The following is a 24,853-nucleotide window of genomic DNA, read 5'->3' as shown; positions in this document are numbered from 1 at the left end:
TATCACCTAACGCCATTGCAAAAGGGGATACATAGTACCCATTCGAGCTTATATTACTGTTGGCATCGAATAAAAATAAAAAAACTTAAACTGTGATGAGCAATAAAATTCAATAATGGTCTATAGTAAGCTGACCTCAACTTCAACTGCGGTTGATGCTTTCTTCGAAAAACCAGATATAAAAGGGAGAGGTGTCATTTAATGGAACTGTAGTAACTTTGCGCACTTAAATAGGTTTTGGGTTTGATGAAAAGTTTTACAGTAACACTTGGAAGTGATGGTAATACTTTTAAATGTGTTTCTATCTCTAAAAATCCATTGTTATTTCCATCTGCTCTGTTGAGTTGTCGTTAAGAGTCGGAAGTAAAACATATGCCCTTCTAATATATTGTGACGAATATTAGCAACACTAAGGTATACTATCATCTCTAAGCCGATACTAAGTAGTCGCTTATATGTCCATAAACAAATCAATCATTATGTCTACACATATGTACATACAAGCAGCGGAGAGATACGCAAAAACACATGCATATATCTGAGATACTCACAAAAGTATGCAATCATCATTACTCACATATACACGCGCATATGGCTATGTGAGAGGCTATAAACTACAGATCCATACGCGACGCGTATAGCTGGTAACCAAGTAGAAAATTCTAGCAGAAGAAACGCGTATGCGAACGAGACAGCAGAGAGTATAAAAGGAGCGAAAGCTGAGTAGGCAGCAATCAGTTTGATTTACGCACGCTATCAGTTGCAAAATATTACAGTTATTGTGAAGTACATTAATAAAGACCATTTTGCATTATTGAATATTGGAGTTATTTATTCAACAGTTTAGCGATACGAACCCTAGTAGAAGGTTGCAAATAAGCGGAATTTCAGTAAATTCGTTACAGTATCATACAAATTTTATCAGAAGATCCCCCAAAAGCTCTTGACAGTTCAATTCACGATGTATTACCGATGTTATCAAGTTGTTATTTACTAAAATATGTCAGGGGATATAATAGGATAAGATATTCTACCTAGAACCAGAAGATGCTCATCCGATTGAGCCTGATTCATATATTCTAAATTACAATCCATAACTGTAACATCTCTCTTATCTTAGTGATCTGATTTTTAAATTTAGAAATCCATTGTTTTAGCGAAGTTTCTACATAACCAAGGTGTAATACAACAGTTTTGGGTGATTCTCCGCGAGCTTACAGTTTTGTGTCTTTTCGAAATTTGAAATATATTAAAGCATTTTCTATGAATTAGATTATGTAATTGAGGTAAAATTATGTTTATCTTAAAGTTTCCTGTTGAATTTTATTGACTTATCATCAGTTTTATGAAGTTATTGTTCATAATACCCTACAAATGTCAGAACCGTGGCATGTCCTCAACCACATTTTTTATAACATTTTAGGTGGTAACTTTTTTAATCTTTAATTACACGAGTAATAAACTGTCTTTATATTAAATACTTGACTTAATCTGTAATATTAAATGTTGTTTTAATGATAACATTTCTATTTTCGCTTTGTAATATGATTTTGAAAAGTGTCCATGAGTTTTGGAGTAAAAATGTTATTCAAATCGTTAGGTTGGTACTGCTTTATTGCACACTGGTTGTGGACATGTGAGTGTGCATTTTGACCAGCAAGTGTCAACGCATATTTCCATGTTAATGTTTGCAGTCTTCAAATATCTAATATCCATTTTTAAACACTGAAGAACTGTAAAAACGGTACGTATCAAAAAATCGTGTCACAACCGTGGCACTTGTATCTTTGTAGTTTTAAGTTAAGTACCCTCGATTGTACCATTTTTCTTTAAAGTTTTCTGACATAACCTTAAAATTTTACGGAAAATCTTGCGAGTCATACTAGCTTTGTTTAATGAGCAATTTATTGTCAAAATGTCACAACCATGGCAGGTTTCTCGAACGTTATAAAATGTAATAGTCCGGGAGCCAGCGACATTTTTTAGTGACCAAAAGTACAAAAGCTGAAAATTTGTCCTAAGCTTTACTTGGCATCGCTAGTAAGTGAATGGACCACCAGCTGGCGCACTTCCGGGGGGTGTAGCTGCGGCAGCCTCCCACACACGTAAAATAACAATAAAAAAAAAAACTAATACCGCAAAAGCTGAAATTTTGTTAATATGTTTATTATGTTATAAATAAATGAAAAAACGTGTCCAGCCGAATTTGGAGTGGGGGATTATGCTCCAGCTTTTCACGTAAAGAAGTGAAAAATATGCGCTGAGTAAACTGATACTACAAAAGCTGAAATGCGCAGCATCCTTCACTGCATCAGCTGGACACTTTTCCCCCACTAAATTTAAAGCTGGATGTTTTTTTCGTTTAAGTTATTAATTTAACTATTAGTTTACAAAATTTCAGCTTTTGTAGTATCAGTTTACTCAGCGCATATTTTTCACTTCTTTACGTGAAAAGCTGGAGCATAATCCCCCACTCTAAATTCGGCTGGACACGTTTTTTCATTTATTTATAACATAATAAACATATTAACAAAATTTCAGCTTTTGCGGTATTAGTTTTTTTTTATTGTTATTTTACGCTACACCCCCCGGAACCGTGCGAGCTGGTGGTCCATTCACTTACTAGTGATACCAAATAAAGCTTAGGACAAATTTTCAGCTTTTGTAAAATGACTAACCCTAAACTGTCGCTGGCTCCCGGACTATAAGGTTGTTGTGCAAAATGATCACGATAATGTAATTAAAAGTTGTTTCACGTATCAACGAAGTCTCGGGCAAACATTTTTTCTATACTTACCATTACTCTTCAAATGTTTATATAATACATAACACTAATACTTGTATGTAAAACGCTACTGGCTCATCAAAAATCGATCAAGGTCATCGAAAAACGTAAAAAAGATATACAAAATCAAAAGCGGTCGATTCATCATGCTAATAAAAATGAAAACGAGAAGAAACAAAAAGAACGTCTTGCGAAGAAAAGAGTAGCAGAACAAGAAAGGAGACGAAAAATCAAAGAAAATCAAAAACTCTACGATGAATATCTTCAAAAGGAAAGAGAAAAAAACAAACGAAAAATAAAAACTGTGAGTCAATTGACGGAACGAGAAAAGAGGATCCAGAGGAAAATGAACGTAAACGAAAATCACGATTACAACAAACAAAGAGGAATCTTTTGAGAAACAATGTCTGGATACTATATCAAAACAAACAAGTAAAGGTGTCTAAGTTCGGGTGTAACCGAACATTATATACTCAGCGTGCGCTTCAATTGTACATTTCATTTCAGATAAATTACTTTTCTACATAACACGTTGCACCGCCCGTTTAAAAGAAAAATGTCCCCCCATTTCCTCTTACAGTAAAACTTGATAAGTGAAATATCATTGATTCAAAACAATTTTTTGCTAAGTAATAGGTTATTATTCTAGTCTACGACCTTTTTAAACTTGGTTTATATCTAAGTTGCCCTGGTCTTTAACCGATCCCGTCCATTTTTACTAGAAATATTTTCTGCTATAAGGAAAATATGTGTACACAATTTCATTACGATATGTTAATTTTTCTTCGCGTTATGGCTCCCGAAACATAGAAAATTGCTTAGTCATAAAAGGGGCGGGTCCACACCCATTTTCAAAAATTTAATGTTTTCCAATTTAATGTTATAATTCAATTTAGAAAGTAAAATTCTATTGATACAAAGCTCTTTTCACTAAGATATAGCTTATTATTTTCGTCTACTACCCTTTTAAAAATCTTTTATATACAAGTGGGCGTGGTCTTTAACTGCTCTCGTCCGCTTTATCTAGAAACATTTCCTGCTATAGGGAAAATTTGTGTACCAACTTATTACGATCCGTTAATTTTTCTTCGAGTTATGGCTCCCGAAACAGAAAATTGCGTAGTCATAAAAGGGGGCACCGCCCCTTTCAAAAACTTTAGTATTTTCCAATTTAATGTTGTTATTCAATTTAGAAAGTAAAATTCTATTGACACAAAGCTTTTTTTCGCTAAGATATAGCTTATTATTTTCGTCTACGACCCTTTTAAAAATCTTTTATATAAAAGTGGGCGTGGTCTTTAACCGATCTCGTCCATTTTTTCTAGAAATATTTCCTCCTATAGGGAAAATTTGTGTACCAAATTTTATTACGATCCGTTAATTTTTCTTCGAGTTATGGCTCCCGAAACATAGAAAATTGCTTAGACATAAAAGGGGCGGTGCCACGCCCATTTTTTAAAATTTGAAGTTTTTCCTATTTATTGTTATAAATACACGTGAGAAATGAAAAACCAACGATATAAAGCTATTTTTTGCAAAGATATAGCTTATTTTATTCGTCCACGACCCTTTTAAAAATCTTTTATATAAAAGTGGGCGTGGTCCTTAACGGATTTCGTTAATTTTTATTCAAAGCATTCCTTATAGTAAAGGCACTTATTGTTACTATAGGTTTAACGAGTTTTGATTTATGATTAATAATATTTGAAAAAATGATTTTATCACAAGTGGGCGGTGCCACGCCCATTTAAAAAAATTTTCCAAATTTTTTTCAAGAGTCTCAATGTCAATCTAGACGTCAAATTTCAACATTCTAGGTGTATTATTTACTAAATAATCAGGTTTTTTGTGTTTTCCAAAATGTTATATATATAAAAAGTGGCCGTGGTTATCAACCGATTTCGCTCATTTTCAATACCAATCTATTCTGGGTCCAGATAAGCTCGTGTACCAAATTTGATGAAGATATCTCAATATTTACTCAAGTTATCGTGTTAACGGACAGGCGGACGGACGGACATAGCTCAAGTTAATTTTTTTCGATACTGATGATTTTGATATATGTAAGTCTATATCTATCTCGATTCCTTTATACCTGTACAACCTACCGTTATCCAATCAAAGTTAATATACTCTGTGTGCCAAGCACTCTGAGTATAAAAACAGCAGGCCAAAAAAAGCAAAGAAAAACAAGATGAAGTTGCAAAAAACTGCCAATGAACTCACCGAGAAAAACCGAACCGAGAAAAACCGAAAACTGCAAAAATCTTGCCAAAAATTGAGAAAAAGACTTCAACGTTACAAAAAACAAATGCTACTTCAAATTATCCTAAATCGACAGTCAGCAAATTTCTGAAAGGACGAGTTGTACAAAGTGATGTAAGACAACGACTGATATATAACGAGATATTCTTGCAACAACTGAAAGAATCTTACCGCCAGAAAAATAGTTTCAGAGCGAACATGGCAATCCAAATAGACCCAGATGAACCTTATGCATCAGGTCAAATACATATATCGCTCGCAATCCTGAAAATATCGTCCCAGACAAACTGTTGGAGTGTTCATGTGAATCACGTATATTCCTGCAACAAAGATATATTATAATTAATTATGTTTACATAAAAGCTGGTACAGGGAGGATTGGAAACACGTCCTTTCCAACTGTCCGATAAGAGTGGCTCATTCTGCTGAGCTGCTAGCTTTTGGGTTGACCGGAATCAAATGCTTTCCGACAGCATAAATAATACAACTGTGTAATCATACGTCTTGGAGTAGGGCAGGATTGAGAACACGTCCTTCCAACATCCCAATGAGATGACTCCAAGACTCGCCCGTTGGGACCACCATGTTCCCGTGCTGATCGAAATCCCATGCATTCCGACACCCCAAACACTAGAAATCCTATTATTATTAAAATGTATTTATAATTTGTAATAATAAATAAATAATAATAATAATAACAAATCTTGAGCAGAATCCTTTGCGGTAAAAGAAATATCGCAAAATTGGCTTCGTAAGAACATCATAAGCAAGGTCTAGGAGCAGTGAATATAGGGAATTCATCATAAAAAAGTCACCATATATAAATTTGGAGTATTTAATTTCGATAAATTATTTAATTTCAAAATATATTTACGTTTAAAATATATGAATCAGTTATATAATCATCAAATATTATTTTGAAAATGGAAACTTGATGTTATACCTCAATAAAGTACTTTGAAGCAGTGAGCTGCGTGTATAGTAGCGACAATGTCACAACCGTGGCGACGAAAAATAATAAATTGAGTATCAAGAACAGAATGAAAAGCTGTAGCTCGTCCACTTTGGCAACGTGTTTTAGCTATAAAAAGTCATAGAAAAACGACTAAAAATATTTGAAATTCGACTATTTTTTTCCAAAATTTTGGGTTAGTAAAACTGAGAGCTCGCAAAGAATCGCCATTTTGCTATTCTTGATGCAGGAATAACAAAAACATTTTTCAAAAGTCTTCAGTAGCGCTGCACAGCGAAAATCCTTGTTGGATATAACGAGAATACAAATAGTTTGTTTTAACAAAGACCTGTTTCAATTTGTTTTGGGAAAAATTTAACACATATATAATGGAAACATCAACAATATGAACGTTTAGCACGGCCCTACTTACGGAAGCCATCACCAAAGATACACCAAATGATGAACATCTGTAATTAAATCCAGTAAAGGTCCATCGATATTCACCAACTGCGCCCATATTACGTGTTACGATCAGTGACTGAGAACCATTTTCACTCAAGCGATAACTATGCCGCTGTCAAGCTTTTTATAAAAATTATAATACGTAATGGATCTAACGAGTACTATTTGTCGCTAGTTCAAATATGCGATTAATCCGATCCCCCATTTCAGGAGTATTGTGATTTAAAAAATGAGTTTCGATCACGGATCGTAGCACGTAATACGGGCCCTGGTTTATGTGAAAAAAGTACTAAAACTACCATACTTTAATATTGAAGAATGCAAAACACAACACTTTTTCGGGGACAACATTGGTAAAAGTTTTCAGATAGCCGAATGACAGAACAAAGAAGAATTTAAAGCGAGACAACTGACGGCTTACTTCACCTGGTTATTCCACCATTATCAACATTTTATTATTGACCGTTTTAAATCTTTTACATTTTTTTCCAGTTTTGTTTTTAGTTTTTACATTTATTCAAATTATAGTACATTTATTGCTCAAGAATTTAACGAGCCTTGTGTTTCAATAAGTTTTTAGGTTACTACAATTTTACTGGGAAACAAACACAAGAAAGCTCTCCACCTTTTCCAGTTTAAGTTCAGAAATTTACAATTCAAGTTCAGAAAATTGCAATTCAAGTTCAGAAACTTACAATTCAAGTTCAGACTTTCCAATTTAAATTCAGAAATTTACAATTCAAGTTCAGATTTTTCCAATTCAAGTTCAGAAAATTACAATTCAAGTTCAGAAGTGCCAATTTAAATTCAGAAAATAACAATTCAAGTTCAGAATTTTCATTTCAAGTTCAGAAAATTACAATTCAAGTTCAGAAAATTACATTTCAAGTTCAGAAAATTACAGTTCAAATTCAGAAATTTATAAGTAGGATGTTAATTTTCAAAAGTAATCTATTTAATTAATTTTATACTTATATGTTACTTGCGGAAGTGTTGATGCTTCGTTGACCATGTTGCCAAAATGGTTGCTTGGGTATAGTGTACCCCAAGTTTTCTTCAAGGTATGTACATCCCGAACCTTGAATTCAAACGGAGGACAATGCTTTCCAACAAGTGCATGATGACGCTCCGGCCAAGAAAGTACTTCAGCGAAACAGTGGTTTGGAAGCTGTGGAAGGGAGAGAACTCCACAGAGTTACCGCGAAACAGGGAAAGCTGGCGTGATTTGTTACGGAACTGTCAAAATTGCGATTAAGTGCCAATTCATACTGAATTATGATGATGGCGAATAAGTTGAGATATTTTGACATATGGCGCCAAGATCTATGCAGACAGTACCTGTACGTTACTTGCGGGAGTGTGGACGCTCCGTTGACTGTTTAAGTGGTTATATCTTCGTCATCACTGCTGCCATACTGTAATGTAACTGCTTGGTCCGGGACGAGAAGGGTGGCGGGTAGGCATGGTGGTAGCCCGGCTGAGGCTTGTTGGCGTTGAGGCGCGGTTCTTGCCACCTTACTTGACCCACAGTCACAAAAACAAAATTATTGATATCATGCCTAGATGAGAAAAATATAAGGACCTGTAGAAGATAAGGAGAAAGGAAAGAAAAATAAAGCAAGCGGGAGAAGACCGTCCGTGTCAGGTGGAGTCATCCCACCCCCCTTCTTCATGAGACATGAACAACCTTGAACTCCACTTTGACTCCGATAACCGAGTGGAGTTCCCTTTTCCCGACGTTCGTCCGCGTGTAATGGTCTAGTCTAAATCATCGTCAATCACCTAACTCATTCCTAGTGTGCCAGAAGAGCAACACCCACACTAACACAAAAGAAAACTTAGAGGGCCTGCATTTTTCCTGGCATTGTTTCAACCAATAAATTCAAAGTGGCTCATTTCCTCTTCATACAAGTTTATTTTCACAAATTCTCTGTTTACTTATATACTATTAATTTGTATTGGTAATTCTAAATTCTATTATTTCTTATCCTGATCGAAATAGTCATCAAACAAAATAACAAAAAAAAAGAATACTGCAATTACTGCATATAAATTTGAAAGTTTAAAAGAAAATCAAACAGATAACAAAAAAATAATAAGAACACCCCAAACTGGAACACCCTCTCTAATTCTTGTTTGTATTAAGCAATAGTTAAGGTGATCAACAAAATATGTGCATACGATTATATGATAGGCAAAGAAACAAAAAAAAAAAAATAATAAGAGAGATTACAACAATGTTATATAGAGATTACCATTCATTATATATAACCATTCACTTACTCATCTCCTCACGCTCATCTGCAGTCCAGGTACCAAGGCTGTAGCAGCGGGAGCTGAAAGAAAAGAGAAACAAAGAACAAAAAAAACCCTATTTCATGTACTTTTCTACTATTATGTATTATTACCTCATGGAATCTTTAGTTCCGGTGAAGTGAAAATACGCATTCACATTTTTCCGCGATCGTGATAAGTAATAAAAAAAATTATTTAATAAAGAAAAAACAAGTTAAAAATAATCGCGGGTTAAGTGTAAAGTAAGCTTTGTGAAAAATGTACATATTAGTTTATAAAGAAAAACAAGTGGTTTTCAATTAAAGTGATTTACAAAAAGAAAAAAGTTTATAAAAGAAGGAAAAAAAGAAGGTGCCACATGTGTCATGTGATTTCAAAAGATGTGGAAGATCCTCCTTTCTCAAAAAAAGGAAAAAGAAATCCAACACAAAAAAAAGCAAAAGGATTTCTATATTTTTTTATCTAGAAAATGAAGTGAAAAAATTAGAGATAAAAAATAATAAAAGGAAAAGTTATCAATGCATACAGAAAACGAAAAGTTGCATTCGTGTGCCCAATGCTTAGGGTGTAAGAAAAAAAAATCCAGAAAAAAAAACTAAAGCTCGCAAAAAAATATTCCGAAAAGAAAAAAATAAGCAAATACTAAAATACTAAATAAAGCATTTATGCTAAAAAATCATATATACATACGTGTATGAAATGTGTGTGAAGTGCATAATATGTATAGTGTTTTTTCGGGTAAGTGTAACGAAAAAATATAAAACTATGTATGTAGGTATATAAAGTAAAAAAACAATCAAAATTAAATAAACTACAATTCAGAAAAATATTTCCTACTTAGGAGTTACAGGGAAATTCAGTGTATAAATCTTCCAAGCTAAAACATTATTTTTAACCCAAAAAAAAAAAAAAATAAATAAGTATTGTCGGTCCCCTCAGTAGTGGTGTGATGATGTCGTTGTTGCGGCGAATTCGACGAGGTGATGAGTGCGCTCTCTACTTTTTGCGATCTTCTCTCCACAGCCCTGCTGATGCAGCAATCCACACCAGCGACCGGGGAAATATAACTCACCCCTATTGTTGTTCGCGATATGATGTGATGTGACGTTATATGATGTGATGTTTGTGATGTGATATATTGCGGTATGCTGTGGTTCCGTGTGATGCGATGTTTGTGATGTGATGTGCAGTGATGTGATGTCTTCTCTTTACGTGTGTTTTAGGTTGTGTTAATTTTGTGTTGAAAATGAACTTCCACGTGCTAATAGCTTTGGTTGTATTTGTGCCTATCGTGTATTTTGGTGGATTGTTGGAATTACTGGATGTTGGTTTTACTATTTCCGTGTTTGAATGTTTTGTATCAGAAAGTATGTAGAAATGCGGTCGTGGTGTATTTAAGTGTTGCGTGGTTATTTTTGGTGTGGTTGCTAGTTGGATGATTTGTAGCTAAGGGTATGCGTGTATTTTGGTGGTTGTGGGTGTGAATCCGGATCTGTGGCGTGATATCTTTTGTGTGGTAGCTTAATTTTTTGGTTTGGGCGAATGGTAGAGTGTTTTATGTGGTACTATGTGGCCTTCGTGTTTGGTGTGGTTTGTTGTAGTATCTGGTAACTCTGAATCGGTGTGATTTTTTGGTGATTGTGAATCGGTGTGTTGACTGTTGGGGGTGTGTGTGCCTCGCACGGTTGCTGCAAGCGATTCCTCTGGTGGTGATGGGGTTTCTAAGAGAGGAAACAATGAAATTATAAGCCGGGCATCACAATGTTGTGGAGAGGTTTATCTGTCCGAAACTAAATCAATGTTCTCTCAAAAACATTTTCCTTTACGGGACAGACAAACTTCGAAGTTCACTTCAGAAAATGACACTAAATTCAATATCAATTTTGAGCTAGTCACTAAGGGGTGGATGTTCCTTACTTACCGTGGGTGAATTTTTGGTGCCCAGCACCGACGGTGGTGGTTGGCTTCCTTTGTGGATTCCTTTAACAGAAACTATGGGATGAAAAGATGGGGATTAGAGAAATTACGAGGGTGTTAATGGATGGTTATGGACATGGGACTACAGTAAGGACTTAGGTACACGGGAATGTTGGTAGTACTTCCGTTGCTAATGGTGCGGGATCTGTTGGTGGCAGGAATACTATTTCTGTTTGGATGCAACACTTTTCACTGAACCGGTAGCTTACGGTTTCGCACTTCAAAAACTCATAACTTCGCACACCTTTTATATACGTATATATATTCTTTTTTTTTTTTTGTATCAGCATTTTCACTGCACTCGCGTTGTGGATTCGACACCGTATTTAAGACTTTTTGATGGAAAAGAACGGGATGGTGTGCCTTTTATAGACAACTTTTTCCTGTTGCCACTACCGTTTTCGATTTTTTTTGTCAAACAACTTTAGTCTAAAGTCACTCAAAAATCCTGATAGGCATCAAACATGTTAGTTACAACACTTGGCTTTGTATTCACACACATAATATGCAGTTGGTTTGCAGACAATTGGCAATGTTATTTGCAGAAACAATGGTGCGCGTGCGTGTAGGGTCACAGGGGCGTATGTTGCTAAAAGGCTATCGTTACAGGCTCGCATCCGCCGATGATGCCTGCGTCATGGAGCGTATGCGTACCGAAAGTTCATAACGCAGCCTCCAATTCCTCTCGTCTGTGGCCCGACGTGTGGCCTCGACCCACTCCCAATGCCGGGCTTCATCGCATCCTTAACCTCCTATGAATCAACCTTATCTGACAGCTACATATATACATAAGGACAACTACTGGTGCTTAAAACTACTTACCTAAGGTATCACTGGTTAATAATCTAAATCTATATCACAGGTTAATCTTGATAGGCTATATTGTCCATCGTCAGTGGTAGTAAAAAAAGACATTTAAATGTATAAATACTAAAATAATTAAATAAATAAATAAATCAATAAATAAAAAAACAAAATGGTTAGTATATAAATGGTCAAGTTGGATACTTAGTCAGAGTGTGTTATTGGTCTAGAAAATTTCTGCCGTCATTAACAATAAATAACATAAAACATAATTTGAGAACAAGCTACACTTTACGTTGGTTACAAGGACTACATAGAACATATATCTTAAGCCGCGAAAAGATCTTTGCCATGGTATACCCCGACTGCCTTGCCACTAGTATCTCCCAATTCGTACATGGCATTGCCAATGGCTCTAAGTACGATGCATTTTACTTGTTTTGGTGCAAGTTTCGCATTGAAATGATTTGCTCTCGAACTTTGCCTAAAATTTCGGCGGTATACCATTTGCCTTACTTTAAAAAGAAATCTCTCCTTCTGAGGTCGTACGTTGTTTTGCTTCTTTCGTCTGCCAATTTGAGTTCCTTCATAATCTTTTCCCTGAGTACGTGCATCTTATCTTCTGTTGTCCCTACCTCGACGTCAGTGTCTTTCAGGGCACTCAATTTCCTGCATAATTCGTATGACGCGCCGTGTTGCATCATCGGGATTCCAAATACAGCTGCATATGGTGACGTACTTATTGCCGTATGTATGACACAGCAAATGCTGCATCGCTTACAGATCTATCCCAATTCTTTTGGTTTCCTTTAATGTACGATCGGATGATTTGCAACACGGAGTGGTTAACCCTACTGCGGCATTCCATTGTGGCGAGTAAAATGCTGTCTTTATGTGCGTCGTACCATACTTCTTCAAGAATGATGTAAATATATCTAACGTAAACTGCTTCCCGTTGTCTAAGTGTACATACTCATGTACTCCGAAGATATGGAACACGTCTCTCTCTAAATATTTCACGACTTCGGCAGAGGTGGCTTTTCGCATTGGCTTAAGAAAAACAAATTTTGAAAAATGGTCTAGGCATACAAATATATACACATTACCATCGCAAGTACGTGGGTAAGGACCCATGAAATCGACGAACAAACGTTGAAACGGCCTTTCAGTGAGGTGCTGTTTCCCCATATTTGGTTTTTGGAAGGCGTTTTGAGTTTTGTTTCCTTTGCATATTTCACATGCTTTTACATGTGCATGGACATCTGCAACCATACCGGGCCAATAATATCTTTCGCGGATACGTGCTAGGGTCTTGTGGATTCCACCGTGTCCAGCCAAAGGCGATTCATGCGCTGTTTCTACCAAACTCCTTCGCAGCTCAGTTGGAACCCAGAGTTTCCAGGCATGGTCTTCCTGTAGTTCGTCGCCCCTGTTATCCGTCTGATACGCAGAGTTCTGGTAGTCCGTCGTTGTTCTCTGTAATTGTCTTCTGCAACTTTATGTACTCAGTCGATTTAAAGTGTGGTGAGTTAATATCGACGTCCAGCCTTCTGTCCTGAGTGTCGATTTCGTCCATGTCCATTCGCTATAGGGCGTCAGGCACTACGTTTTGGGCCCCCTTACGGTGTTATATCGTAAGATCATACGCCTGTAGCTTAAGGTTCCATCTTGCTAGTCGGTCTGATAGATCTTTTTGGCTCATGAGCCACTTCAAGCTAGCATTATCTGTTATCACCGTAAAAGGTAGACCCACCACGTAGGGCCTGAACCTCTTTATAGTTATTACCGCTGTGTAACACTCCAGTTCCGTAATTCTGTAATTACGTTGCACTTTATTAAGTTTTGTGGACACATACGCTATTGGTCGTTCGTTGTTGTCGTCGTCCAGTTGAAACAGTACTCCCCCACCCCGTCAGTCGATGCGTCACACTGTAAGTAAAACCGTCTGTTGAAGTCTGGATGTGTCAGTACGGGTGTCGATATAAGACTCTGTTTTAAGCTGTTGAATGCTTTCGTTGCTTCGTCCGTCATTGCAAACTTCTTTATGTTTTCTTTCGTCAGTCTGTCGTGTAGTGGTGCAGCAATCGTGGCATAGTCCTGTATAAATCGTCTATACCATCCCGTCATCCCCAGGAACCTTATAAGCTGCTTCGGAGTTCGTGGCTCCGGAAAGTCTCGCATCGCCACTATTTTACTATAGTTTATATGGATGCATCCGTTTCCGACCACGTATCCGAGATAGCGCACTTCCTTGAAACAAAATTTGCTCTTCTCAACGTTGATCGTCAATTTCGCATCACGAAGACATTTAGCTGCAACAGATAACAAATATAAATGCAACGAAAAATCTTCTGAACATACAAGTAAATCGTCTAAATACACAAATACAGATTCGCGAAGGGAAGCAGGTATAACTTTGTCCATTAAACGACACATGCCCTGTGCCGCGTTGCACAGTCCAAAAGGCATTACCGTAAAATGGTACAAAGGTCTACCAGGTACTGTGAAAGCCGTCTTTTCTCTTGACTTTTTCTCTAATGGTATCTGCCAAAACGCGTCCTTTATGTCGATAGTAGATATATAACGGGTATTTTGTAGTCGGCTTAAAATACCATCGATATGTGGGAGTGGGTAGGCGTCTTTTATGGTGCGTTCATTAACTTTTCGGGCATCAAAGCACAGTCTGTTCTTGGTTCCTTTGATTACAAGGGACAATGGTGAGTTCCAGAAGCTGTTGCTCTCTTCTATTACTCCCATCTCTAACATGCGATCGAGCTCGTTGTTTATTAACTTCTGTATTGCTGGCGAAATAGGGTAATGTCTTTGTTTTATGGGTAGATGTTCGTCCGTCACTTCAATAACATGTTCCTCAATATCTGTTTTCCAGTCCAAGAACTGCAAACGACGGAAACTGTGCCTTTATGCCCTCTAACGCTTTGTTCTCTTCAGGGTTGAGTGTGTGTTGCACCGCATCGAAAGAGAGATCCCCCTCGGCGGGTGCAAGTTCTGATACGACAGCACTTTTAGACGTGTCACTTCGTCTCCTAGTGATAACACTTAGCTCGAAAGCCCGCCAAAAATCCTGCTGTAGACCAGGAACAATCAAGAACTCCAGATCCCGAGTCATACCATCCCACAGAACCGGTAATGTTATAACACCTTGCACCGGTGTTTCGCCCCCATTATCCGTTCTTATGTTTTGACCTTTAACTGACAATATCGAATGTTTTTTACCATTTAGAATTTTATCTGCGTTTTTGCCTAAACAACAAGCTCCTACACCTGGGTCTAACAAAGCTAATACCTCTTGCCCTCCTATCACAGTCCTTGCAAAAAATCGACTATCTCCTTTAATTGTCACTATGGTTGCTATTATCTTATCCCTAATCCTCATAAAATTCTTTTTCTTTTCTCTCATCTTCTGTATTTTGGTGAAATTCCTACACTTCATCAGGTGGAAAGAGGACTTACATTTACTGTCCTTTGCTGCTTCAGCCGGGTTTCTAATATAGTAGTCCACCGGCATTTCACAAGCAAAGCACAGCATAAGGTGAAATGGTGTGGAACAAAAAGTTTGGTTTTGGACACTACTAACATTTTTACTTGGGTTATTAGACGGATCACGTACACTTGGGTTAGGATTGTAAGACAAAGGATTGTATGGGGGAGGATGGGGTCTAGACATATCACGTGAAGAGGCGGGACCAGGCTTAATGTTGTTTGACCCTGCTATATCCCTGGTATCCCTGTTGTAGGCTGCGACTTCCACTTCCTGATCTGCCCCTGTATTCCACATCCTATCGCTAACTTCTAGCTCACTAACTCCTTTGAAACGAGCCCTGTTCTCCCTCATGAGCTTCTCAGCGCGCTTGCAATCCTGTTTTAGCTCAGCTAGGGTCGTTAGCTTAGTGGCAAAAGTTAAGTTCGCTAAGAACGGCTTTAGATTTCCCTTAATAATAGCCGTGTTTTTTAACACGCGTATATCCGTTTACGCTTAAACTTTATATTGACTGCTAAGAGACAAACTATAAATACACCTCTGAAATTGCTGCGCATAAATTTTGTCCTACTAAATTTCAATACGCATTATACTCAGATGTAACTGAAATATGTGTCTTTGTTTCACCCTGTACACTAATTCTATGTATTATATGTGTGTCCACAATTCATCGCAACTGATTCAGCTATATGTTATACCCTATGGCCATCAGAGCGTTGCGTCTCCGCTTTTCGGTACACCTTGTTGCTGTAGCTAGTTGTTTAACCACAGCCGCTAGATGACTCATCACCTCGTCGAATTAGCCGCAACAACGACATCATCACACCACTATGGAGGGGACCGACAATACTTATTTATTTTTTTTTTTGGTTAAAAATAATGTTTTAGATTGTAAGATTTATACACTGAATTTCCCTGTAACTCCTAAGTATCAAATATTTTTCTGAATTGTAGTTTATTTTTGATCGTTTTTTTACTTTATATATATACCTACATACATAGTTTTATATTTTTTCGTTACACTGACCTGAAAACACACGATACATATGTATTAGGCACTTCACACACATTTCATACACATATGTATATATGATTTTTTAGCATAACTGATTTAGTATTTGCTTATTTTTTTTTCTTTTCGGAATATTTTTTTGCGAGCTTTAGTTTTTTTTCTGGATTTTTTCTTACACCCTAGGCCTTGGGCACACGAATGTAACTTTTCGTTTTCTGTATGCATTGATAACTTTTCCTTTTATTATTTTTTTTCTCTAATTTTTTCACTTAATTTTCTAGATAAAAAAATATAGAAATCCTTTTGCTTTTTTGTGTGTTGGATTTCTTTTTCCTTTTTTTGTGAAAGGAGGATCTTCCACATCTTTTGAAACCACATGACACATGTGGCACCTTCTTTTTTTCCTTCTTTTATAAACTTTTTTTTTTCTTTTTGTAAATCACTTTAATTGAAAACCACTTGTTTTTCTTTATAAACTAATATGTACATTTTTCACAAAGTTTACTTTACACTTAACCCGCGATTATTTTTAACTTGTTTTTTTTTTTTATTAAATAATTTTTTTTATTACTTATCACGATCGCGGAAAAATGTGAATGCGTATTTTCACTTCACCGGAACTAAAGATTCCATGAGGTAATAATACATAATAGTAGAAAAGTACATGAAATAGAGTTTTTTTGTTCTTTGTTTCTCTTTTCTTTCAGCTCCCGCTGCTACAGCCTTGGTACCTGGACTGCAGATGAGCGTGAGGAGATGAGTAAGTGAATGGTTATATATAATGAATGGTAATCTCTATATAACATTGTTGTAATCTATCTTATTTTTTTGTTTCTTTGCCTACCATAAAATCGTATGCACGTATTTTGTTGATCACCGTAACTATTGCTTAATACAAGCAAGAATTAGAGATTTTAGTAAAAGGGTGTTCCCGTCTGGGGTATTCTTATTATTTTTTTCTTATCTATTTGATTTTGTTTTAAACTTTGAAATTTATATGCAGTAATCGCAGTATCCTTTTTTTTGTTATTTTGTTTGATCAGGATAAGAAATAATAGAATTTAGAATTACCAATACAAATCAATAGTATTGTTACGAATATTAGCAACACTAAGGGGCACTGCCATCTCTAGGCCGATGCTAAGCAGTGACGTAATGCACATCAATAATTCAATCATTATGTCTACACATATGTACGTACACGCAGCGGAGAAGAGATGCACAAACACATGCAGATATATTATCTGAGATGCTCCTAAGGGTATGCAATTATAATTGTGGAAGTGTCGCTCACACATACAAGCGCATGGGGTATGAGAGAAGCTATAAAAGTTATACATCTGTAGTTGTAGCTGAACTAACTAGTAAGTTCTGGAATTGGAAAAGCCTAGAAGTATGCAACTAGGAAATCAGACAGTATAAAAAGGCGACAACAGTAGAGGCGAGAAATCAGTTTCATTTGAGCTATCAATCAGTTTGGTTTCATTGAGCAAGCTATTCGTTGCAAAGTATAAGTGTTATTGTGAAGTACTTTAATAAAGGCCATTTTTCTATTATTCAATATTGGAGTTATCTATTCAACAGTTTAGCGATACGAACGTTAGCAGAAGATTGCAAATAAGGGGGAATTGCAGTAAATTAGTTACAATTGGTGTCAGAAGAGGAATTGTTGAATAAATTCCGAAGACTTCGAATACAACTTGGACATGCCAAAGTTAAGTGAATTGAAGATTCAGCAACTGAAGGAGTTGGAGAGCCGTAGATTGAATACAACCGACATTAAACTAGAACTTCAGGAACGACTACGGCAGGCAATAGAATTAGAAGGAATTGACGTGGAAGAGTATGACTTTCATCTTGATGGCGAGGAAACAACAAAAATGGAAGAAACACCGCAGACAATGGCGAACACAGACCTGAACATGATATTGGCTGCAATATCGGCACAAATGTCCGAAATGTCATCACAAATATCCACCAACATGTCATCCCAACTGGAATCACAGAGAGACGTATTGCATCTCAACTGGAATCGCAGGAGACACGCATAACATCTTAGATGGAAACACAGTTAGAAGAACAGAAGACATATATGGCTGAGCAGTTTAAGCACAAGAATCTCGCATATCTTCGCAACTGTCAGAACAGGAAGCAGGGGTATCATCAAAACTGGAAGCGCAGGATACAAAAATCGCTCAATTTCAAGCAGAAGTCGATGATTTGAAGGGTCGTATGGAGCAGTTGCAATTAAATCGCCCAGCTGTTTCAGCAAGCAACCCAAAGGTAAAAACACCATCTTTTGACGGTTCTGTTCCTTTCCAGGTCTTTAAGCTACAATTTGAGAACAGCAGCAGTGAACAACTGGAATGCTGAAGATAAAGTTGCTGCACTCTTCGTAGCATTAAGAGGACCAGCTGCCGAAATCTTACAGACTATTCCAGAGTACGAACGGAACAGTTATGAACACAGGAAACAGATATTTCAAATATAATTGCAAAACCGTTACCAAAAAGCTAATGAGACTTTGCAAGAGTTTGCTTCGGATGTTGAAAGGTTGGCAAATGCGGACGCACCCGTGGAATACACCGAGAGGGTAAAAATCCAGAGTTTTATAAATGGCATACATGACGTCGAAACGAAGCGAGCGACATATGCAAACCCAAAACCCACATTCGCAGAAACGGTATCCCACGCACTGACTCAGGAAACAGCGTCACTTTTGAGTAAGCCCGCATACAAAGCTCATCGCGTGGAAGTGGAAAGGCCAGACTGGGTAGATACAATTTTGGAAGCATTAAAACGAACGCAGCAGAAAAACGATGGTGCCGTCAAATGCTTTAAATGCGGGAAGCCAGGGCACATCGCACGTTATTGCAGTACCAATCCTAACAATTCCAGCAATGTGGGTGGCCGTAAACGCAGAGCTGAAGGAGACGAAATCCACTCAATCGTTAAACTAAAGCGAGTCAGCCGCAAGGGGCGACAGCTGGCTCCCTCAATTGAATGCCCCATAATCTCTATCTCGCAAATTGGAAGAAGGTCAAGCAGTCTTACTGTCGGAGGACATGTGAATGGAAAGGAACCTTTACTGACTGTAGATACGGGTGCATCCCATTCCATCATTCGATCAGATTTAGTCAACAAGAAGATAAGACCATTGCTTGGAGCAAGATTACGTACAGCCACGGGGGAGGACACCCAGGTAATTGGAGAAGTAGCATGTGAAGTAGCAATTGTGAACGTCACGGTACTACACAATTTTATAGTGGCAGAGATTGTTGATGAAATCATAATTGGAGTGGACTTCTTAATAGACCAAGGCATCAAGATCGATATGCAAAGCAAGACGATGCGATATAAGAACATTGATGTGCCACTTAACTTCGGCTACAGCAGTAAACGAGTGCTGGTGGAAGAGAGTCAACATATACCACCAAAATCCGAAGCAGTCATCTGGGCAAAGGTTGATGGAGATTGTGGGACAAACAAATTGTGGGTTGTCGAAGCAGCAAACAAATCAGCACTGAACATACTTGTACGAAAAACCCTGGCTATGACAAAACAAGATGGACGTATTCCGGTAAGAGTACTCAATGAGTTCAAGTCACCACTCAAACTTACCAGAGGAGCTATTTTGGGAAGATGCCAAGAGGCTGAAGTAGTTATTAACTGTGAACAGCTCCAGGAACACGTTTCATCTAATAATACTGATCTTTCAAATGACATCACGGCATGGACGCAAGGGCTAGAGGAAGCCTATCAGAGTAAGGCAAAACAACTGCTCCTAAAGTACGCGAACATATTTGACCAGGATGGTTCCAAACCAGGCCGCACCAACGTTGTGAAACATCAAATTAACACTGGAGATGCGAGGCCGATCCGTCAAGCTCCACGTAGTGTACCACTGGCAAAGCGGGAAGTTGTGAGTCAAATCATACAAGAAATGAGCGACAGCGGCGTCATCGAACCATCAGCTAGTCCATGGAGCTCACCGGTAGTACTTGTAAAGAAGAAGGATGGAAAAATGAGGTTTTGCGTGGACTGCCGGAAGTTGAATGACGTTATGAAAAAGGATAGTTACCCATTGCCAAGAATTGACGACACTCTGGACTCGCTATCTGGTACGACATGGTTTTCCACACTGGACTTGAAAAGCGGCTACTGGCAAGTTGAGGTGAAGGAGGAAGATAAAGAGAAAACAGCCTTCAGTGTCGGTGATGGTCTTTGGCAATTTACAGTGATGCTTTTTGGACTTTGTAATGCACCAGCTACTTTTAAGAGACTCATGGACCAGGTACTGAAAGGACTACATTGGAAAACATGCTTGGTGTACCTGGACGACATCATCGTATTCGGCAAGAACTTTGATAAACATCTTAAGAACTTGGAGGAAGTTTTCCAGAGAATAGCTGGCGCTGGTCTGAAGTTAAGTCCCAAAAAGTGTGCGCTGTTTAAAAAGGAAGCAAATTATTTGGGTCACAAGGTAACGACAGAGGGCATCTTCACTGCGAACGAAAAGATAGAGGCTGTAAAGGATTGGCCAAGACCACAGAACCTACATGAATTGAGAAGTTTCCTTGGGCTGTGCACATATTACCGCCGATTTGTACCAAATGTATCCAGCGTAGCCCATAGCTTCCATGAGCTTACAAGAAAAAATAAAGCTTTTGAATGGAAAAAGGAGCAAGAAGTGGCTTTCCAAACATTGAAGGAGCGTTTGTGCACTGCCCCAATGTTAGCATATCCGATTGCAGGAACAACATTTATTCTAGATACAGATGCGAGTGGATATGCTATAGGAGGCGTTTTATCACAACTGGTCGATGGACAGGAGAAGGTAGTTGCATATTACAGCCGTTCGATTGGAAAACCAGAGAGGAACTACTGCGTTACGCGGAGAGAGCTGTTGGCATTGGTAGAGTGCATTAAACATTTTCACAAATACCTCTACGGCCAGCGATTCCGTGTCAGGACAGATCACGCAGCGTTGAAATGGCTTCTGCAGTTCCGTAATCCGGAAGGACAATTGGAACGGTGGATCGAGGAGTACAAAGCTATGACTTTTCCATTGAGCATCGAAAAGGTAGTACCCATGGAAATGCCGATGCAATGTCACGAAGACCATGTAGTTTGGAATGCAAGCACAGTTCAAAGGCCGAAGCTAAAGAAGACATTATAGATGTCCGGCTAACGACTATAACATGTACGGATGAATGGGACAAGGAACAACTAAGAAAGTGTCAGCTAGAAGATACAGATCTGTCACATGTTATGCAAGGGCGCGAAGGAAACGAAACACCAAGCAGAGAGGATATTTCAGCAGAGAGTCCCATTGCGAAGTCATATTGGGCACAGTGGAACAGTTTAGAATTGATATCAGGTTGCTTGCATCGAGTATGGGAGAGTGAGGATGGTCAAAGAAAAAAGAAACTGATAGTTGTTCCCAGAAAGAGGATTCCTGACGTGCTCCGCGAGCTGCATAATGGTCCAAGCGGAGGTCATCTTGGAATCACGAAGACGCTCGAGAAGATTAAACAGAGATTCTATTGGGTTGGTTGCCGTCAGTCGGCCACTGAGTGGATTGCGAACTGCGAGGTTTGCAGCAGAGCGAAAGGGCCCAAAACCCGAAGTCATGGCCAGATGAAGCAATATAACTCAGGTGCGCCATTCGAAAGGATCGCTATGGATGTCGCAAGTCCATTTCCTACTAGCAACTGCGGAAACAAATATGTACTGGTAGTTATGGATTATTTCAGCAAATGGCCAGAGGTATACCCAATCCCAAATCAAGAAGCGGAAACAGTGGCAGAAGTGTTTATAAACAATTGGGTTGCAAGATATGGTGTACCAATGGAGTTACATTCTGACCAAGGCAGGAATTTCGAATCAGCTGTATTCCAGGAAATGTGTAAATCATTGGGCATTCGAAAAACACGAACAACTGCATTGCATCATCATTCCGATGGTATGGTGGAACGATTCAATAGAACATTGGAGGAGCACTTAAGGAAAGTAGTGGACAAGTTCCATAAAGAGTGGGATACCCGCATACCATTATTCTTGATGACTTACCGATCAGCAGTGCATCGGTAATTTTTTGCAATGACTTTAGACTGCCAGCTGATTTGAAGTTTGGGATAGATGCCGATGTGGAGAGAAATGTCAAGAAATCTACTGGTGATTTGGAAGAAGAGCTAAGAGAAATACATGATCTGATAAGGCAACGAACAAAAATTATGAGTGACAAGATGAAAGCCAGATACGATAAAGCAATTAATTCGGAAGGTTTTCAGGAAGGAGATTTGGTGCTGTTATACAACCCACAACGTAAAAAAGGTTTGTCCCCGAAATTGCAGTGTAATTGGGAAGGCCCATACAAAGTTGTAAAACGGATCAACGATGTAGTGTACAAACCATCGGTAAACCACGAACCAAAATGAAAGTGGTCCATTTGGAAAGGCTGGCGCGTTTAGATCGAGAGATTTGTCTGATCGGGACGATCAGACTTATGGGAGGGCAGTGTTACGAATATTAGCAACACTAAGGGGCACTGCCATCTCTAGGCGGATGCTAAGCAGTGACGTAATGCACATCAATAATTCAACCATTATGTCTACACATATGTACGTACACGCAGCGGAGAAGAGATACACAAACACATGCAGATATATTATCTGAGATGCTCCTAAGGGTATGCAATTATAATTGTGGAAGTGTCGCTCACACATACAAGCGCATGGGGTATATCTGTAGTTGTAGCTGAACTAACTAGTAAGTTCTGGAATTGAAAAGCCTAGAAGCCTGCAACTAGGAAATCAGACAGTATAAAAAGGCGACAACAGTAGAGGCGAGAAATCAGTTTCATTTGAGCTATCAATCAGTTTGGTTTAATTAAGCAAGCTATTCGTTGCAAAGTATATATTGTGAAGTACTTTAATAAAGGTCATTTTTCTATTATTCAATATTGGAGTTATTTATTCAACCGTTTAGCGATACGAACGTTAGCAGAACATTGCAAATAAGGGGAATTGCAGTAAATTCATTACAGTATATATGTAAACACAGAATTTGTGAAAATAAACTTGTATAAAGAAGAAATGAGTCACTTTGAAATTATTTGTTGAAACAATGCCAGGAAAAATGCAGGTCCTCTAAGTTTTCTTTTGTGTTAGTGTGGGTATTGCCCTTGTGGCACACTAGGAATGAGTTAGGTGTTGCAACTTACTGACGGACGATGATTTAGACTAGACCATTACAGACGGACGAACGTCGGGAAAGGGAACTCCACTCGGTTATCGGAGTCAAAGTGGAGTTCAAGGTTGATCATGTCTCATGAACAAGAGGGGTGGGATGACTCCACTTGACACGGATGGTCTTCTCCCGCTTGCTTTATTTTTCATTCCTTTCTCCTAATCTTCTACAGGTCCTTATATTTTTCTCATCTAGGCATGATATCAATAATTTTGTTTTTGTGACTGTGGGTCGAGTAAGGTGGCAAGAACCCCGCCTCAACGCCGACAAGCCTCAGCCGGGCTACCACCATGCCTACCCGCCACCCTTCTCGCCCGGGACCAAGCAGTTACATTACAATACTCAGTGCAGATCAATGGTTGTGACGCTAAGAATATAGCTGGATGGCATTGCAATTGCTTCTTATGAGCGGGAGAGACGAGAGGAAAGGGGTTTTTCTTCGCTATCTCGCGAAATTTATTTAAACTAGTTAAGAAGTCCAATGCTTCCTTCGTTTTACCTTATTTCCATTGGATGAAAGAAAAAATACCTGATAAATTTTCTGAACTTGAAACGCAAACTTGAATTGTAATTTTCTGAACTTGTATTACAATTTTCTGAATTTAAATTGTAATTTTATGAACTTTAATTGGAAATTTCTGAACTTGAATTGGATATTTTTGAATTTAAATTGGAATTTCTGAACTTGAATTGTAATTTTCTGAATTTGAATTGAAAATTTCTGAATTTAAATTGGAATTTCTGAACTTTAATTGTAATTGTATGAACTTGAATTGTAAATTTCTGAACTTGAATTGTAAATTCTAATTTGAATTGTAATTTTCTGAACTGAAAAGGTGTAGATATTTTGTTATAATATGATATATAAACTTCCAGTTGGTAAATTAACAAGCCCAAATTAGAAGGGACTTTGCGCAGTGTAAATGTGTTTAACATATAAAAGAGTAAATTAAGGATCAAATCTCAATATGACTGGACCATAAAGCGAACTGATAGTTTTAAATATATTTCAATTATGTTCTGAAAGTAATTTTTTATAGGAAATATTGAGTAGGCGATTTTATTTTTTCACAGTGAACTTTATAGTTATTATTATATGTTTTTTATAGTTTTTAATAGCGTTTTCTTTTCTGAAATAAATTGTTGCCTAAGTAAATGGTAAAGCCTTAATAGAGTTACTCCTACCCCAGAAAATTTTCAACATTTATAGTGCATACAAAGAACATTTCAACTCACCATATTCACTCATATTAACAGAGTATATGTGGAACTTAAGAGCGAATTGAGAGTTTCACAGAGTTCCACACCGCCATTTTATACAGGGTACAAATGTAACGCTTTTGCTTTGCGAGCAGGCAACAATTTTCACACAAGAACGAAATACCCCGTAAAGGCGTTGCTTGTTTTTTAGAATAGAACAACAGCCCTTGCGCGGCGTACAAAAAACGTAACACTTTAGCCAGAAAAGAAAACGCTATAATATGTTCTTTAAAAATGCTAAAAAGTTTTTTTAAGACCCTGTTCAAGTTGAAACTTACTCGACTTTTA

At 37.8% G+C, this 24,853-nt stretch overlaps 1 protein-coding gene across 3 annotated transcripts in view; it reads left to right on the top strand.

Annotated features, from left to right (window-relative positions):
• Positions 1-24,853, top strand: part of LOC137249167 (zinc finger protein 665-like) — a 129,266-nt gene that overhangs the window by 51,426 nt on the left and 52,987 nt on the right. The window lies entirely within an intron of this gene.

This window comes from Eurosta solidaginis, chromosome 4, assembly GCF_040869045.1.
Source record: "Eurosta solidaginis isolate ZX-2024a chromosome 4, ASM4086904v1, whole genome shotgun sequence".
In the NCBI taxonomy this organism is placed as follows: domain Eukaryota; kingdom Metazoa; phylum Arthropoda; class Insecta; order Diptera; family Tephritidae; genus Eurosta; species Eurosta solidaginis.
This window is presented reverse-complemented; position numbering and strand designations above follow the sequence as displayed.